The sequence below is a fragment of the Coturnix japonica genome, chromosome 36 (genome assembly GCF_054131305.1).
Source record: "Coturnix japonica strain WE chromosome 36, WE-NBRP24, whole genome shotgun sequence".
NCBI lineage: Eukaryota > Metazoa > Chordata > Aves > Galliformes > Phasianidae > Coturnix > Coturnix japonica.
Window position 1 is genome coordinate 430,286 of NC_140698.1, and position 20,192 is coordinate 450,477.

The 20,192-nt window shown below is 41.6% G+C and overlaps 1 long non-coding RNA gene across 3 annotated transcripts; it reads left to right on the plus strand.

The window, feature by feature from the left end:
* The first annotated feature begins 1,263 nt into the window (after positions 1 to 1,263).
* On the plus strand, positions 1,264 to 18,447 carry LOC146755035 (uncharacterized). Of its 3 annotated transcripts, XR_014938446.1 has the most exons (4): positions 1,264 to 1,351; positions 11,381 to 11,601; positions 17,098 to 17,208; positions 18,314 to 18,447. It is a non-coding gene; the product is annotated as an uncharacterized LOC146755035 (long non-coding RNA). The 3 variants fall into 3 exon arrangements; XR_014938447.1 differs by lacking the exon at positions 17,098 to 17,208 and having other exon boundaries at positions 18,314 to 18,445; XR_014938445.1 differs by lacking the exon at positions 18,314 to 18,447 and having other exon boundaries at positions 17,098 to 18,140.
* Positions 18,448 to 20,192: the final 1,745 nt, after the last annotated feature.

The window sequence follows — 20,192 nt, forward strand, 5'->3', positions numbered from 1 at the left end:
GGTGCGCAATCCTACACCCTGGTCAGAAAGGTGACTGAAAGCAGCCCTCTGTGGGTTTGCTGATGGAAAAGCTGAGTTACCAGACTTTGATCCATAATCAGCACCATTATTCACTGAGACGGTTGGGATGGCCCATGTTAGAGTCAGGCAGTCTCTAATCTTTAAGTAGGAAGTTTGCAAAGCCTTGGATCAGTTACATTCTGAGTAGGAATAAGCTCTGTTTTTTTGTGGGGATTGAATATCAGTAAGACTCCACCAGCAGGGCTCCCCTTTGCTCCCACAGTGAGGTGGTGTCCACAGCTCTGTACCTTTTCCCACATTTCATGGTGTCAATGTGGAGTTTTTAACAATCAGCAGCACTTAAGTTAGCTAAGAGGCAGGCAGTGTGTTGGCACTGCCAAGAATGTCATTAAGCAGTTTGTGGCCACCCCACATAATTGACACATCAGTGCGTTATTCAGAGTTTGCTCCGTACCAACTGTTAAACAATGAGTTAGGATTGCCAGCAAGGATAGTCAGTTTGGGAGTATGAAAATGTGTGCATCAGCATCTCTAAAATAAGAGAAGAAGAAGCAGCTTTGAGTCTGGGAAAGATTTACAGGTAGGCAGCACCCACTTGCTTTAATTAAGACTGAAAGAGAAGAGCTGAAGGTGGCCTGTAGGGGTATAAATGAAGCTGGTGTGTGTAGTAGCAGAATAGGGATTAAAAGACCTGAGGAAGGGAACTGACTATCAGTGTTTGCTAGTGAGGAAGAGGAACCTGCAGCTTTTGGATGAGTACAGAGCTCTTCACTATTCAGTAAGAACCCAAACAGATTGAATGCAGTTTCCTCCTTTCTGGCTAAACAAAGACTGATGGAATATTACAATAAACTTCAGCCTTTTACTGCTTTAGTCAGTATAAAATTATAGAGAACAGGTCAGCCCTGTGAGTGCAGAGGAAATAGGTCAGGGGTAAAGCATATGAACAATAGCATCTCCATTTTCATAAGATATATTATTCCTGTTTTGAGGCAGATTCTGGTCTTTGTGAAGTGCCAGAGGGCATCTGTTGTGAACTCTGGAACAGGTAGATGAATGGTGGCTGAATTTACCTAATATCAGGAAGCCTTCATTAACTAATGAACTGAATAAGTACAAAGAGAAACTGAGCTTGAATAACTCAGCTTCTCCTCTGAAAAGAAGAACAATGGCATGGAAATCAAATAACATACTCCTTACATGGGAATAAATTTCTGGCCAATCAGTCCTTGATTTGTTTTCCAGGTTCTACCCGTGCTGGCAAGCTTCATTTCTCATGAGTTGCTGGTAGTTGCTGGCTCTGGGATTCGTGGGTGGTTTATGCCAGAAGGTGAGTCCCAGTCTTGGCATTTGAGCTCTGTGTTCCACATGCAATGTAGTTGTCAGCATTTGGGCTCATGACCTTATTCTGACTGACATATCCTGTCCTATGCCCTGGAAAACCCATATGTGCACTGTGATAAAATGTTTGCTCATTAAGACCGGGATGTGGTAGCATTGTGGTGGAGTGCTTGTTCATTAGGACCGGGATGTGATGGTGGAATATGGAGGCCACAAGGGTTGCAGAACACTCTAATTTTATGGGTAGATTGTGTACTCTGCATAGTTACAGGCAAAGCGCGCCCCGATGGATACAAAGTTCCACGGAAGGACCAACCAAGGAACGACACACCAAGTCGCACGATCACGACCGACCAATTAAAGGACAATACGCTCGGGATGGACAATACAAAAGAAGTTGCAAGGGACGGGACGGCGCGGCAGTTGGAGGAACGATAATCCCCCTGTCGCTCAGCGCTGAATTGCCTTTTTGTTTTACCCGCTACAATTAATAAAAGTTTATAATTGGAACATTATTGGCTCATTGCTTATAAATTGATGACAATTTGGTGCCGTGACTCGGACGGGAATACTGGCGTAGGTATGAGGAGCCTGAGGGGGCGCCCCGCCTAAATAGGCGGCCTCGGCTCCTATCCTCCCGCCCTACTCCCGCCGACGATCCGAAATTTAAAACACAAAGGCAAGGAAAAACCGGTTAACCCTTTAAATTTCGTGCACGAAAGTCCGGACGAAGACACAGGACAAGTGAGTATAGTCCGGTCTGGGTCGGGAATCCAGCGTGTGGCGAGTGTTGTGTGCTTGTGAAGGGGGGCCGGCAGCCGGCACTAACCCGAGCGAGTGTGGACCCCACAGTAGTGCGGTTCCCATTGCCCGCGAGGGCGTGGGCCACGACCTGGGGGAAGCGAGTGAATGCAACACTGACTGAAGGCACGCTGAAGGGTGGGTACAGGGTATAAGCGGGACCCTTTCACCACCACAACCCCTAGGGCTACGGGCACTAGGGAGGGTTATTATTAGGTATTCCCCTAGAGCTACGGGCACTAGGGAGGGTTATTCTTAGGTATTCCCCTAGAGCTACGGGCACTAGGGAGGGTTATTCTTAGGTATTCCCCTAGAGCTACGGGCACTAGGGAGGGTTATTATTAGGTATTCCCCTAGAGCTACGGGCACCAGGGAGGGTCACTAGGTGAGGCAAGAGATCAAGAAGTAGGAAGTGAGATGGGGCAAAGTAAAACCAAACCATCTGCCCCTCCTAAGCGGCCACCCGTTACTAGAGATTCGCCTCTAGGGTTCATGCTAAGTGCCTGGACGCACTATCCAGGAACAAGAAATAAAGATAAGGCAAAGATGATTTATTATTGTGTAGAAATTTGGAGCGGACAACAAATTGGCCCGGCAGTATGGTGGCCTAAGTATGGTTCTAATGAAGATTGGGTACAACAGCAATTAAATTTTTGGGTAAACTCCAAAACCCCTTTCAATCAAGAAGAAAGTGACTATGCAGCAGTATGGGTCACTCACCCGGAGGGTTTAGGAGTCCCCATTTTTAATTTGACACGAACAGAAAAAGATGTCGAAAAACGTAAGCCTCGAAGGGAAGAGGAGGCCTTAGTGGGACCCCCACCATATGCTTTACCACCAGCAATTCCCCTACCTTCTCCTCCTCAGTTGGATCATGGGCAGATGGATTTGAGAGAGGGAGAAGTACAAAAGATAGAAGGGGGAGGGCCTGTGACACGGGCAAAGGCACGACAAAATAACCTCTACCCTTTAAGAGAAATGCCCATGGGAGGTCCACAACCTCAGATGGGGTTTATATCAGTGCCCTTAAGTTCAGGGGATGTTAGAGATTTTAAGAAGGAAATGGGTAATATACTAGAAGATCCCCTGGGGGTGGCAGACAGAGTAGATCAGTTCTTAGGGCCAAATGTTTATACCTGGGAGGAACTACAATCTATTCTAAGTATACTGTTCACAGCAGAAGAGAGAGGTATGATTAGGCGTGACGGGATGCGCATTTGGGATGCTCAACATGCCCACGGGCCCGCTGCGGATATTAAATGGCCCTTACAGAATCCGCAATGGGACCATCAAAATCAACATCATAGGACTCACATGCAGGACCTGCGAACTATCATTATCCAGGGCATTAGGGAGGCCGTCCCAAGAGGTCAGAATATAAATAAAGCTTTTAATGAAAGACAAAAGAAGGAGGAAACACCCACTGAATGGCTAGAAAGGTTACACAAGAATTTACAACTATATTCAGGATTGGATCCCGATACACCGATAGGCCAGGCTCTGCTCAAAACACAGTTCGTAGCTAAGGCTTGGGAAGATATCCGCAAGAAACTAGAAAAGATAGAAAATTGGCAGGATCGGGGGCTTGATGAACTTTTGAGGGAAGCTCAGAAGGTATATGTAAGAAGGGAGGAAGAAAGACATAATAGGCAGGTTAGGATGATGGTAGCAGCGGTCAGAGAAAGTAGGGAATTGGAAAGGAAAATGGGGGGATGGACGCAAAATCGAATTCCAGGACAGCAAAAATTTAGGAAGCCTGAAAACAGGGAGGAGGAGAGAATATGCTATTATTGCAGGAAAAAGGGACACCTGAAGAGGGACTGCAGGGTTAGAATGAGAGACGAAAAGTCCTTCCAAGAAGACTAGGGGTGTCAGGGGCTCTATATATTGGGGACCCAGAAACAACAGGAGCCCTTGATAAAATTGAAAATTGGTCCCCAAGCTGAGGAGGTAGAGTTTCTAGTAGATTCAGGAGCAGAAAGGTCTACTATACAACAGATCCCCCTCGGATGCAAACCTTCCCGGGAAACTACCAAAGTAATAGGAGCAAAGGGAGAACCTTTTACAGTAGGAATAGTTAAAAATGTAATGATAGAAGCAGAGTCCAAAGTGGGGTTGGGTGATTTCTTGATACTGCCTGAAGCGGAGTTCAATTTGTTAGGACGGGATCTGATTATTGCATTAGGCATAGGACTAGAAGTAGAGAATAAAGAATTGAGAATCAAACTCTGCCCTCTTAGGGTAGAGGATGAACAAGAGATCAATTCTGATGTCTGGTATACCCCCGAGAGTGTGGGACAACTAAAAATACCCCCTTTCACGGTAAAAATCAAGAATCCTGAAATCCCAGTAAAAATAAAACAATATCCTATTTCCCTGGAAGGAAGGAGGGGTCTCAAACCAGAAATAGATAGATTAGTGAGCAAAGGATTACTGGAACCCTGTATGTCCCCATTTAATACCCCTATATTACCGGTAAAGAAACCTGATGGAACATATCGGTTGGTTCATGATCTGAGGGAAATTAACAAGCGCACTGTATCTAGGTTCCCAGTTGTAGCTAATCCCTATACGTTGCTAAGTAAATTAGGGCCCGACAACTTGTGGTATAGTGTCATAGACTTAAAAGATGCTTTTTGGGCTTGCCCTTTAGATGAGACATGCCGCGATTTTTTTGCATTTGAGTGGAAAGACCCAGATACTAACAGAAAACAGCAATTAAGATGGACTGTACTCCCCCAAGGCTTCACAGAATCCCCTAATTTGTTTGGGCAAGCCCTAGAACAGATCCTGCAAGAGTATCAGCTAGATCCTGATACCAAATTAATACAGTATGTAGATGATCTATTAATTGCTGGAGAGGATGAGGGAAAGGTTCGGAAAGAAAGTATTAAATTGCTGAACTTTTTGGGACTGAAAGGACTTAAAGTATCAAAAAGGAAATTGCAATTTGTGGAAGAGGAGGTTAGATATCTAGGGCATTACCTGAGTAAAGGAGAAAAGAAGATAGATCCTGAAAGGATACAAGGAATATTGTCCCTGACGTCGCCAAGCAATAAGAGACAAATAAGACAATTGCTGGGATTAGTGGGATATTGTAGACAATGGATTGAAAATTATAGCAGTAAAGTTCCTATATCAAAAGCTCAGTACCGATGGATTAATAAAGTGGGATAGACAAGATGAAGAGAATCTACAAAAGCTGAAGGAGGATCTCATCAATGCCCCTGTCTTGAGCCTGCCTGACTTAAAAAGACCCTTTTATTTATTCGTTAACATAGACAGTGGTACAGCGTATGGGGTTTTAACACAGGATTGGGCAGGGAAGAAGAAACCCGTTGGATATTTGTCAAAATTATTAGACCCTGTGAGCCGAGGATGGCCCACTTGCTTACAAGCAATTGTTGGGTGTGCGTTATTGGTAGAAGAAGCCAGGAAAATTACTTTTAACAGCAATATAAAGGTACTATCTCCCCACAATATTAGAAATGTGCTCCAACAAAAAGCTGAAAAATGGATATCTGATTCTCGTCTTCTAAAGTATGAGGGTATCTTACTGGAAGCCCCTAACTTAACCCTGGAGACCACAAGTCTCCAGAATCCTGCAGAATTCTTATATGGAAAACCCGAAAATGTGGGACTCATTCATAACTGTTTACATACGATAGAAGAACAAACAAAAATCAGACCAGATTTAGAAGAAGAAGAATTAAGAGAAGGGGAAAAATTATTTGTGGATGGATCCTCTAGAGTAGTGGAGGGAAAGAGAAGATCAGGTTATGCAATAGTAGATGGAAAGACCCTCCGGGTATTGGAATCAGGACCCTTGAGTAACACTTGGTCAGCTCAAGCTTGCGAGCTGTATGCTGTTTTACAGGCACTAAAAAGATTACAGGGAAAAGAGGGCACTATCTATACCGATTCCAAATATAGTTATGGGGTAATACATACCTTTGGGAAGATTTGGGAAGAAAGGGGATTGATAAATTCCCAAGGAAAGGACTTAATACATCAAGAATTAATAAAGCAACTCTTAGTGGCCCTACGAAAACCAAAGAAGATAGCGGTGGTACACCTTAGAGGACACCAACAGGGAACCGATTACAAGACTAGAGGAAATAATGCAGCAGACCTAGAAGCTAAGCAAGCTGCCCTCAGGGAATTGGTCCTGAGGCAGGAGAGGCAGGAAGAATTGACACATGATGAGGCCCCTTCATTTACACCGAAGGAAGAACAAAAACTGAATCAAATGGGAATAACTAAAAACACAGAAGGGAGGTGGTATTTAGCTGACGGGAGAGAGGTACTGCCTAAGTCAATAGCATCTCAGGTGCTGACCCAGTTGCACGAACGGACCCACTGGGGAAGCCAAGCTTTAATAGATCATTTTGCCACTAAGTACATGTGTATAGGCCTTCATAATTTAGCTAGACATATTACTCAAGGATGTATTACGTGCTTAAAGATAAACAGAGCCGTACAAAGAAAACTGCCTATGGGGGGAAGACCCTTGGCCACTAGGCCATTTTCTAGAGTCCAAATTGACTTTACCGAATTTCCTAAAGTAGGAAGATATAAATATGTATTAGTCATAATAGACCACCTCACACATTATGTAGAGGCATTCCCCACAACTAAAGCAACAGCTCAGGTAGTAACAAAAATATTACTCGAACAAATCATCCCTAGGTATGGGGTAACAGAAGTAATAGATTCAGATCAAGGACCACACTTTACATCAAGAATCACTAGAAATATAGCTGAAGCCTTGGGAATAAAATGGGAAGAACACACAGAGTTCAGGGCGAGTAGAGAGAATGAATGGGGAACTAAAAAAGCAATTGGCCAAATTAACACTAGAAACTAAGCTCTCATGGATAAAATGCATTCCCCTTGCCCTCTTAAACCTTAGGGCCCAACCCCGGGCCGATATAGGAATATCCCCCTTCGAAATGCTATACGGGATGCCATATGATGCAGGAACCCCTAAAGATCACCCGGGGGTGTTAGATAAGAACATTCAAGCTTATATCACGGAATTAATGAAGTATAAACAGGAATTGTGGAAAAAGGGACAATTGACTCAAAGACCCCCTCTTGACATTACCCTCCATCAGATAAAGCCTGGAGATTGGGTTCTGATAAAGACCTGGAGAGAAACCACACTGCAGCCTCGCTGGGAAGGTCCCTATCTGGTATTATTGACTACCAATACTGCCATCAGAACTGCTGAAAAAGGATGGACACATGCTAGTCGTGTTAAGGGTCCAGTACAAAATCACGAATGGAGAGTCACTAGTCCAGCGGGTGATTTGAAAGTAAAACTGTCACGAAACCCTCCGTCAAGGAAAATGAGAACATGAATTAACAATGATTTTATAAACGTATCAGTATAGAATTTAATGTAGAAGGGAATATTTTGACTATTGTGAATGCAACTGTTGGGATATGTTTTAGAAAGGTAGTGGACCCACTGCGGAAACAGGGATACACAAATTGGTTATTAGCCTTCAGAGTGGCCGTGGAAATTTTAATAGAAGGGGGTAAACCTGGGGGTGAATTTGGATCCTTCCCAGCATCACTTAAGTGTATAACCAGTGGGAAAAAGAATAGGGTGCAGTACCCCAAAGACCCACTTAAAAGGGAAGCAAAACCAGCCCCTCCTGAAGAATACTCTTGCTGCCGAGAAGATTATACACCCCATGGCTCGAGGCAACCGAGTCGATGGGCGAGGCAGAGGAGATAAAACATGTGGAGGGGTCTGCTCCATTATGAATGAATCCAAAGATTTAGGATCCAGAAGATACCCCAAGACTGGAAATAACTCCCCCTAACAATTAAAGACTCACTACTGCAGTGGGAAAACTGCCTATCTAAAACTAGCTCAATTGATAATAATATCAAGTCTCATTAATGAGGGTTGGGGTACAGAGGTACAGACACATGAGCAATTTAAGTGGTCCCTAATCAGATGGGAAGATCAGAAGGTGATAAGCACAGACGTGACCCCAGGCGCTCCCATCCTTAAAAGTCAAGTATGTGACCTAGTACCAACACAACCATGCCTGAATCGCAAGGCAATCTATGCTTGCCCAGCATCAAATCCAGGGAAAAGTTATTGAAATTACCCAGGGGAATATTATTGTGGATACTGGGGTTGTGAAACGGTTTCACTGGGATTTCTGCCAGGGGGGGGACGAGATGAATATATAACAATTAGTTGGGGTCCCTCAGGTTGTACACCTCCGACTTATGGGACTGACTCTGGTATCGGTAGTGAAGGAACATGCCAACATTTAGAGATAAAAATCCTTAAAACAGAAAACACAGTGTGGTGGATAGGAAAGACTTGGGGGGTACGAATGTGGGAGCCTGGAAGAGACCGAGGGGGCCATTTCCTTATTAAAAAAGAAAGAGTTCCGCCAGACCCCCCAATAGGTATAGGACCTAACGTAGTAATAAATAACAATCAGAATTAGACAGAAGCTGTTACTGTAGGCCCGACCGAAGCAAGCCCTTATATTACCGAATATGGCACCCTTTGGAAAATAATTCAGTCTAGTTTCAAGGTGTTAAACAACACCCACCCAGAATTAACTAAGGAGTGTTGGCTATGCTATGATATAAGACCCCCTTTTTATGAAGCAATAGGATCCGTAGCGAAGATTAGGAGAAGAAATGGGACTAACCCAGCAGAGTGCCTATGGAAAAAGGGAAGGCCTAATGTTCCAGGGATAACTCTAGCACATGTTACTGGAAATGGTGTGTGTGTGGGAACTATACCTCTAGAAAAATGACATCTATGTAATAAAACTATAGAACTACAAAGTCAGGAGAAACCCTCAGACTGGCTCCTACCCGCAGACAATGCTAAATGGATATGTGCCAAATTAGGGGTCACTACATGCTTATCGACTAAGATATTTAATCAAACCACCAATTACTGTGTACAAGTAATTATAGTTCCACGAATCATATATCACCCTAAAGATTATGTGATCAGTCAACAAGAAACCTCTGAACATCACCTGATTAAAAAGGAGCCATTCACAGCCCTAACCGTTGCAATGCTATTAACTATAGGAGGGGCCGGGCTGGGGACTGGAGTAGCATCTTTAATAAACCAGCCACAGGGACTGAAAACCCTTAGACAATCTGTGGATGAAGATCTACAGAAAATAGATGAAGCCATCGATGCGCTTACAAAATCGGTACGGTCTTTATCAGAAGTAGTGTTACAAAATAGAAGGGGGTTGGATCTTCTCCTATTGCAGCAAGGGGGACTATGTGTGGCTCTTAAAGAACAATGTTGCACTTACGTTGATCAAACGGGGGTAGCAATAGATACAATGGCTGAACTAAGAAAACAGAACAAAGAAAAAGAGCCCAGGAGTCTCAAAGAAGTTGGTATGAGAGTTGGTTTAATGGTTCCTCCTGGTTCACTACATTATTATCCACAATAATGGGACCAATTATTATGATAATATTAGGTTTGACCTTTGGACCCTGTATTTTAAATAGACTAATCGTTATCGTTAAGAACAGGCTAGAGGCAGCCCACCTAATGGTAATTAGAGAAAGATATGAACCCCTTGATGGGGAACCAGAAGAGGATGCTCTAGAATGGAGTCGACAAGAACTAAAACGGTTTAATGAGCAAAACAAAATAGTACAATAAAAGAAAAGGGGGGACTGTGATAAAATGTTTGCTCATTAAGACCGGGATGTGGTAGCATTGTGGTGGAGTGCTTGTTCATTAGGACCGGGATGTGATGGTGGAATATGGAGGCCACAAGGGTTGCAGAACACTCTAATTTTATGGGTAGATTGTGTACTCTGCATAGTTACAGGCAAAGCGCGCCCCAATGGATACAAAGTTTCACGGAAGGACCAACCAAGGAACGACACACCAAGTCGCACGATCACGACCGACCAATTAAAGGACAAAAGGCTGAATTGCCTTTTTGTTTTACCCGCTACAATTAATAAAAGTTTATAATTGGAACATTATTGGCTCATTGCTTATAAATTGATGACATGCACAATCCACTGTCAAACAGAGTTCATAGAGAGGACACGTTATTCATATAAACCTTGTTTTGAAATCTTTGGTCTTTGCCCTTTACCTGTTTATCTGTAAGTTTATTTACAAGACTGCTCTGTGTCCATTTGTGTCTAGATGATAAGTGACAAAATCAGATCTCACTTAAGGCTTACACTTGTTTACTTCTAGAAGATGGTGTGATATAGGTGCTAGGAGAAGTGAATCTATTGCAAAAAAAACCAAAAATATTTCATTCAAAATTGAGCTTAGATACTTTCTTCTTGTAGTTCAGACTCTTTTACAAGGAATATAAATATGCAATCAGGTAATAGTGCAATCAGTGTCCTAATCAAAGTCAGGGGTCACTTGCTAGATGATCTCTTCGTTTGACACAAGTAGTAGGTGGCCAGATAGATAGTAGAAAACAGACAATTGCTATAGATAAAGAAACAATACAACCAAAATCAATTCAAACTTTTTTACTCTTATGACAGCAATATGAGTCATGCTGAAAAAACCTTCACAGCACACCTTTGTTTTTGTTTTTTTTTTCCCTGGTAAATGTTTCAAAGGCTGAATATGAAATTTGGGTACAATTATTATTCCATTAAAAATAAAGATGTACTGCATCTGATTTCACTGTGTATCCAAACAGTTTTTAACATTTTATTTTTTTTTTTCCAGAACAAAATTGCACCAAGTAAATTTGTGCTAGAAACTTGCACTTAACACAGGAAAGAAACATTATTTTCTGGGCTGAGTGTACAGATGCTGCTGCTTTGGTACACGTGAAGTTCTTTTGTGTTTTATAGTCAAGTGTGTGATTTTTTTTTTTTCCACGTGGATGTACTTTTCTTTTGAAATGCCATAAAAATGTATTTTCTCCGCTTCCAAACAAAGATCAACAAGTATGTGATGCACTGACATGTCAGCAGTTACACAGGATAATTTTCCATGAAAAGGATGCTAATTAAACTTGAATCAAAATGAATTTGAACTAGAACTTGCCTTCTGGTGGGTGAAGCATGTAACAAAAGTAATAGCCTATGAAAAAATGGGACACGTGTATGAAGGTTTTTCTTTTGTGGTGTGGCACTCAGGAAAATACTCTTCATGTTGTGGAATTTCACGGTGCAGTGGTTGGTAAGTTTCTCTCTATTTCATTCCCCATAGATACTCTTGAAGCAGAACTGCTGAGTCACAGCCTGCACCAGTGACGGAGCTCCTGGTGGGAAGGCAGGGCCTACCCAGGGGAGCTTAAGTGCGTGTAATGTGTCTGAGTGATTGGAAGGGCTGGAGCCAAGATCTACCCTTTCCAACACCTCATTTGAGGGTTGGTGGTGAAGGTGAGGATATCTTGTTGGAGATTCCTGTATACCTGAGGCCTTCTCAAAGTAAGTAGCTACTTTTCTTTATTTCTGTGTCTGCTGTGTTTGAGCAAATCCTCACTTGTTGCAGCCTGTGATCTTGCTCCTCTGCTGTTGTAGTTGTGCTTTCTGTTGTGTTACAGCCCTAAATTGTGCTCTTAGTCTGTGGTAGCTCTATGGGCTTTTTCCAGACCTTATTTAAAAACAAATGGAAAATGGGCAAAGTGGGTGTGAGAGTCAGACGAAAAAGTTTGGGTTTCACAGTGTCAACAACATGTATTGCCTCCTTTGGATTCCTTGACAGGTGACAAAAGATCAGAATTTCTATATTCTTCGCTGCACTATTTGTTACAAGGCTATACTACAAAAGGAGAACTGTGGTTTCTTTTTCCTATTTCCATTTCTTTTCTTCCTGTTCATTAAACTTCTCTTTGTAGAACATAGTTTATCAACTGGATGTATATGAAAGGATGCAGCCTTTTCAGCCAGAAATTTGACTCAAGCACTGCTGTTGAGAGGAGAATGCCAGTTGTGCTTGACAACTTAGTACTCTGTTGAGTGTGGAGTAGCTTTTGATTAGTTTTAGTTTTAATGTAGGCATTCTGCAGGTGAGAGGAGGTTCATGTAGAATCAAGGTAAATGTTTTTGAAAGGCTGTTTCATTTCATCAAGCAGCAATAATAAACTTGCAATTGTTGCATATATATTTCTAGGCAAGTCAGTAATTTGCTTCCAAAGTGATTTGGTTATGTTTGGCCACTCATAATGAAAAGCCTTATTCTGATTAATCTACAGCACATGTCAATTAATCTCTTGTGTAAGACTGAACTATAGTGCCTAATGTGGTTCTTCAAAGTGATAACCCTCTTATGCTTTGCTAAAAAAGTACTTGTCTTTGCAGTTCTGAAATAGATTAAATTAAATTTCACATTGTTGCTGTGAAGAGAGGAGGTAGGAAGAGCCCAGTCTCATAGAATCATAACTGGAAAGCAGTTTTGCTCTTCATGAACACTCTTGTAACCTCACTGTACTAACCTATGGGCAGAACCTAAAGGAAATGACATAAAATCCAATTTAACTTCAGACTCTTTCATTTTATAAGCAAGAAGAATTTGTGAATCTGCATAGATGCAATTGAACAAAATATGTAATGCAAGCCCTTTTTCATTGACTTAATTTAACCAATTTCAGCCACGTGTCAAATCACATGAGGGGGATGCTCTAGAAACTAGTAAAGTCACAAACCTCTTAACTAATCTTGTTGATGCTAATTTAAATTCTTGTAATAAATTTCTATTATAAAAATATCAGAGGGAAATAGGAAATGCTGGTACATAATGCTCAGGAGATATGAAAACTAGTCTGATTGGCTGGGAAACTTGTGCCTTTCAAAATTCCACACTTACGAGCAGTCCTATGAATGTTTTGGTCAGTTGCTGGCATTTAATGAAACCTGCAGAATTCATGGCATCTGTAAGAGTCCCACATTGCATTAGTTGATGATGGGGCTTGGGCCAACAGGCTCAGTGTCTCTGGATGATGGATCTCAGGTTGAAAATCACTGTGCTCGCTCACCCTTCTGATCATCCTGGACGTCAGATTCATGGGAAATCAAAGTTGCTTTGTTATGCTCATTTCTGAATGGAAACGCTTTGCATGCCTCTCATGTCTACATCTGGGCTTTGGGTCAGATGCTTTGCACACTCAAGATTTCATTCAGTAGCTGTGGCAGAGTGCATCATGTTAGGTTTTCATTCGTCAGTCCTGGGTGCTTGAAACTGTAAGGAAGAGCCATTCTCACAATATGAGTGAGAAACCTGAAGTTGTGGGGTCCTCAGCGCATCAGCTGCAGCTGACTAGCTAGTTAAAGATAATCTGGTCTTTCTAATTTAAAAATGTAGTGTAAGATGATAAGTTAAAGGGAACACTGTTACGGTTGTACATGACGCTAGAATAGATTTGTCCTCAGTGCTGTTACAAAACAAGTCTCCACAAACAAATTTTAGTGTCTCATTAAAGACTGCTTTATTGAGAGCATAGTGAACAATGGATATTTAAGGTTATTTTTTGAGAGCAGAAATAATTTACGTTTAAAGAAAACTTTGACTTTATTTCTTGACCATCTTAAGCTATAAATCTTAAGCTGTGTTTTACTTGCTCTGTTATTACCAGAAATGCAGTGTAGTAAAACATGAAGTACTCAAAAAAAACCCCGCAAACATTATTGAAGTCTTATATGGGCACTTAATGTTGAAACATCTTTACTACCAGTTTATAGACACTTAAAATATCATTGTCCTATAAGGTCAATTGCTCTTGCAACTTCACTAATGGCAGTTACACTGCCTACCCTGTATTGCTTTAAATCTTCGTGTACTTATTTAGAGTCATGTGCTTCTTCCACTTTCAATGCTCTTACATATGTTATAGGAATCAGAACTTTTAAAGCAGGCTTTTAAAAATCGGATGTAACTTTTAAATCATATGTGCCTTCCTTTTGTTTATTTCTAGAGCTGTTAGAGACACAAATGAAAATGCTTTTGTAATATAATTGATGTCTGACTATAACATGAATCTTGTCATATTCAACTTTTACCTCTGTTCTTGTACTTGTATCATTCTGCTCTTTTAGCAGAATTGAAGAGGATAGTGTCTGGTCTTGATAGCTTGGGTACAAAAAGGGATCTATGGCGAGTCCTAAATGAAATCATTTATCTGCTTTAAAACTATACTTCAAGGACTGTTATGCCTTCAGCAGAGATTTGCAGGGGAGGGGAAGAGATCAGAAGGAAAAACTGAAGCGATGGGTCATCATGACATACTTGCGTACAAGCATCAATAAATACACTTCTTAGGGGCAGTTGCTGGTACGTCTTCCTCCCAAATATGAGTACAGAGGTATGGTGTCTGCCAGCACCCACTGGGCAGCTCAACACACAGCTACATGCCACACACACTCAGGAGAATGCACAAAAGGTAATTTGTGTAGGCATAAATATATGTACCGAGAATATAATTCCTTAGGAGCAGGCAAGCTGATTGTTTGATTCAAATTGTTTCTTAATTGAAACGCAAAACAGCTCCTCTTTAATCTTCAGAGTACTTGAAATCATGTCTAGCTGGGAATATATGAACAACAGTATATGAACTGCATCTTTGAGGAATGATGTCTCTACTTTTTTCCAGTAACAGATGCCATTTGGATTAACAAATAGGGATTCTCCTCACAGCAGCAGTATCTGATGGGGTTATCAAATTCTCTGAAACTAAAGAGAATGTGACAGTGACATCAATCAGATGTTATTGCTGCACATACAAATTCATTTGCTAGCCCAAGTGGTAGTTCATTTTTGTGCAGCTGGGAAATTCCTTTCAAGATTTGGTAATAGCTCAGCAGTGTGTATGAGTGGATTTGTATACATAAATGACATATATGGGTGCTGTGGCAGCAGTACAAAGCCATACAAATCTGGAGCTGTTTGTTCCTGATTTGAGGCTTTCCATCATCAGAGCTTTGTCTTTTTGGCCTGTGTTAAACATGGGGCGCATAACATCAAGTTGAAACTTGCCGTGGTAGATTCACAGATGTTTCACCTATGTATTTGTTAAATTAAATGTAGGTCTGTAGTGACAAATTTCAGTCTTGATTAAACCTACGTCGGATTATAGTCTGGTGCTGCAGTTTTCACGTTCATTTTGTAGTGGAGTAGGTATCAGGCTTAAAACCTTAACTTATATCCATAATATTTAGAGGATGTTCAACACTAGACTTCTGTTATAACATTGCCTTTATGGTTTTAAATGGTAATTGCCCTAGTGGCTATTTTATGCACTCAAGTATAAGTGCTCTATATGTGTATAATACCTGGATTTAACAGTTGTCTTTGTTCAGAGCCATATCAGGCATAGCAACAGCTCCTGTGGGTCAAAAGCTTTTGCCTTTTGAATACCCTCCGTGCCTCTCTGAGTTGACCTTCTCTTAGGAAATAGGTTCACAATAGGGCTGAAACATCCTGCATGCATTTCTCATTTCGTAGTGGAGCATTGCAACTGCTATGTCCTCTTGGGCTTTGAGCTTTGAAGAGCTCCTCTTCCTTATGGCTGCTTTTAGACAAGAAAAAATATGCCAGCAGACTCTATATCTTTGCGTTAGCACTCCATGTACTGCATTCCCTTTCTGGGCTGTTGCATTAATTTCACAGTGTTTTCCAATATCTAGTAGCTCTGAATCAAAAGAATCTTGGTCTTTTCTGTTTCTAGCAGTTCTGGATTTAGAACAGTCTAGAAATTAAACGATGTCCTAATCTTTCCTTAGTGGCAAATGAGGGAAGAGTACTTGTCTGTGTGGGCATGGCCAAATTGTGGCACTGGGACTTACAGTCCTGATGTTAATCCATGGAGAGAACATCCTCCTATCCACACTGTTATTGGGCCATGAGAAATTAGTTTATTATGAACAGGATTTAGGAAAAAAAATTAATGAAGTGTCATTAAAATATATATATATATATATATATACACATATATATTTTTTCTTAAAGCACCCTGTAAAGTAAAAGCATGAATTCGGTTTGTTTGTGGAGTCAGAGGCATCTCGATATGTATTCGCACTTGTTAATGAAGGGGGACAGCTGCCTGGAGATGCAGAAATTGTAGTTGAAAGGAACTCTGAGAAACACTTATAAGTGTATGTCTATGTATTTTTAGATAGTCTTTTGTACAGATTTGTATCTATTCACTGTAAGAGAAACGCTATCCTTTTACAGTCTCCATTGAGTGGTATTGGCTTTGAAAGGTATATTCCACCCCTGCTTTGTTCACATATGCACATTATTTCTATTTTAAGGTTTGCTGTGAGTAAAAGCAATCACTGGGTAGGATTCAACTCCTTACAACTATGTCTCTTTAGAGTCAGTGGAGATCACATCAGGACAGTCAGTAGATTCTCGAGTGCAATTCCTGCTATCTTAAAGCAACACTTAAATAGGTCAGATTAATTGTGCCTGAGAGGTTTATTTCTTTCCACTGATTATGGAGGGAGAGTAGATGTTTGTATCACAGTCATCAGCTCTGAAGCTCAGTGATGTGCATCCCACCTGTGGTGTCAGCACAGAGTGGTTCCTGCAGTGAGGTGCTTCCCATCTACTGGCCTCCCGCTCTGCATTTCTGTGGTTCTGCTTTCCTGCACACCAGTATGATTTTTGCCTTGACATTAGAGTTCATAGATGTGAAAATGTAGTCTCCAGATGTTTTAATTCTGCCTGTCAGCACAAGAACCACATTCTAAAACACTTCATTTGACATAATGCATAGGAGAGAAGTGGAGGTGCTGTAGGAGACTTTGTCAAATGGGTCCTTTGCTGTTACAACTAGGGCAAGTTAGCCCTGTTTTGAGCATGGTTGGATTATGCAACCTCCAAAAGCCTCTTCCAGTCTGGTTAATTCTATCACTCTTCATCCAGAGTTTTTCAAATTCATGGTTATTAGTGGCAGGTTTTAAGTCGGGCAATCTGTGTTTTAATAGGTCATAACATAGCAGCCAGTCTTGGGCCTGTACCTTGCTATCTGACCTATTCCTGGGGCTGGATGAGGAGAGCTGCCTGGATTTTCTCCATGAAGTTAGGCAGGATCTTCTGTAGGTACTCAGCAGAGCATTGCTTGGCAAACTTTTTTTCCCCTTTCCTTCCTCTACAAAGAATAAGTATATAGAATAAAGTGAAAGAAGATATTTTTCTGTTCTGCTAAGGCAATTTTGTAAGACTTGGCGTGAGTATCCTGGGAGTCTAAGCTAAAGATGGTGAACATATGGGAAAGCCCAGGAGGAAGCACAGAGTTTTAGTTTTCAAACCTTACTCTTGGATTGCTACAGTAATGTAATGAAAGGACATTAAATGAGCTGAAGTTATTAAACCCTAAAGGTTACAGAGTCCTATTGGGGGCCACATTCAAAATGTAATTAAACCAAGTCCAGATATTTTAATTTCTAGCTGGAGATTTACACAACATAAGTAGATTCTTCTTCCAATTCTAAACTTTATTGAAAATAAGCTTGTTAACTTGTTTATTTCTCTCTAGCAGTAACTGAATAGACATTGTTTAGAGCCACTTGGCTCTAGTAAAACAGTAGGTACCAGTATCAAAGAGTCATGGTTCAAATCAGATCATGTATCTGGGAAAACAGATGCTTGCACTCTGCTATTAAAGTCTCACTCCCCCAAAACCATGTAGTCTGCAAATGGTTATCCATTCTGATCCTCCAAGGCTCTCCCTGCCTGTTGTTCCAGATGGTCCATTGCTGGTATAATGCTCTCCATTACAGTGTGTGAGAGAACAATGGTCCTAGAACTGTTAATTCTGCTTATTAGGAATTTAGGATTACACTTATAAGAGGTTGTTTCCATCTAAAACATTCCGATTTCATTGTAAAATGAACTTGAGTGAGTTTAACTCTTCAAGAACACTATCTTTAAAAAACAAAACACAAGAACAACAACAACAAAAAGTTCACCAAACATGAACACCACCGAGAAAAATCCTTAAAACAAGCCAAAATCCAAAACCAAGGACATATCTTTATGGATTTGACTTGGCTTCCTATTGCTGGATTGGCTCAGCTTTTAGTAGTCCCTTCTCTCCTTCTGTCTGACTAGCTGCTCTTCTCTGAAGGAGTCGGATTGGCTCTGCTATCTATTTTCCTCAGGGAGAAAGCTGGCATGTGGTTCAGGTGCCTTGTGCTGCAGTTTGCAGGTCTGTGCTGGAAAGCTGACTCTTGAGATGACCTGGGTGAAAAAGAAGACGTCACTCCCTCTGCCCCACATCAGTTTATTTCTTGGACTAATTCTGTGACCTGTTTGGGCGTTGTGACTCCAAACAAGTTTATTCATGAAACACATCTTGAGTGTGTCCTGTGACTGCCTTGGAGCTGGGAAGATGATTTGAGGGGGCAAGAAGCCAGCAGTCTGCCTTGGTGAGTTGTGCGCACACTAGCTAGGGTTTGAGTGACCTGGAATAATCAGGCACTGGCAAGGTATACCTGGGTGCTGTGAAAAGGTGTGGATTAGAATTCTTAAGGTGAGGGGAGACTCAGTCCTAAAACTCGCTCCTTGGTTGTTTGTCTTGACTGTTGGAGGCAACGGGCTGGCACTGAAAAAATGCTTAAGTTTTAAATTCAGAACAAAAACCTGCAGCAAGCCAAATCACCTTATTTAGAACTTACTAATTGCTTATAACTTTGCTACATCAGTGAAGACATTAGTTAGAAGCAATTGTGGGGCAAGGAGGAAGATAAGAACATGTTTTTAAGACTGTCTTAATATTCAGTCATACTAAACAAGGTTGCTATGCTTGAGACAACAAGAGTAGAGGAGAACTGCTGAGAATTGCTCTCCTGCTGGAAGGTGTTTGTGTTTGGAAGTACAAGCACTCTGCCCAAGAGACAGCGGGCTGCAGGCTGGCGTAAAAGCTGCTTCAAGGACAGAATCCAGTGAGAATGGTTTGTATGCAGGTGGAGGAGAACATGAACCTTGGGCACCACTCTCCCTTTTTTGTTTTGTTTCTCTACTCTGATAGGGTTGTGTAGGGCTGGGCTTCTTAGAGGAGTAACTGTATTAAAGACAGCAATTCCTGAAAAGGTCAATTTAGGATACCTTCGTCTTGATCGGTAAACAGACAAAAAAATAGATGTGTGAGTTTTGCACTTGAATCTCGATGAGCAGGAGGCATGTGGTAATGTGTGAGAAGAGCCTCAATGTGCAGAGCAGCCCAGAGAGACCAGTTCAGCAGCAGATCTGGATGTGGGAGTCAGACAACGCTCCCACATTAATTAATGAGGTGAGGAAAGAAATAGAATCACGTGTTTTCCAAGTTTGTTCTCCAGAGAAGATTTATCTGGAAAAGCTTCTGTGTTGATTTAATGGAGATGTGCACACTATGAGGTGTTTGTATGAACAGTTCTGAGCTATTTGGATGCATGTCCCAAAAGCAGAGTAGGGCAAGCGGTGAGAAACTTCTCCCCTGCTTTTTTATTTGCTTACCTTATTTCTCACTGAACGAAGGTGCATTGGGTCTGAGGGCAGTGTCTGAGCCAGTTATTCCTCTGTCCTTCCGGGGTACAGTGCCAGTCCCTGCCTGTTCCCTGCCGGGTGTTTCCTGAGGGAAAACTGAATGAGGAGTGGGGAGTGAAGAACCTGTTTCCCCCAGGAGAGCAGCTCAGGGATTTGTATTGAAACAGGCCAGTGATTGAGCTTAGTCCTTAACCAAAGTGTTAATGCTGGCAGCTTGCCTGCACAGTATAAAAAAAGAAGTAAAAAAAAAGGTAGGGGGAAGGATGAGGGTGAAGATGTGGATGGAAAAGAAAACACAGCAGCCTGTACAACCCATGCAAAAGAGTCAAAATGAATGTGCTACAAGGAAGGCAAGCTTCCTGGGTGAGGTCAGAATGGAGAGGGGAGCAGGTCGCAGGCACAAGCTTGAGAAGGTTAGCTTTGAAAAGCACTCCAATGGCTTTTTTCTGTGCTAGGGAGCAGCAGCTGTTGGTTGTGCCTCTGCTGAGGTTGAATTTTGATCTACTTCAAGCTGCAGTAAAAAAGATGCAATATCCTCTGCAAAATGCCTGCTGAG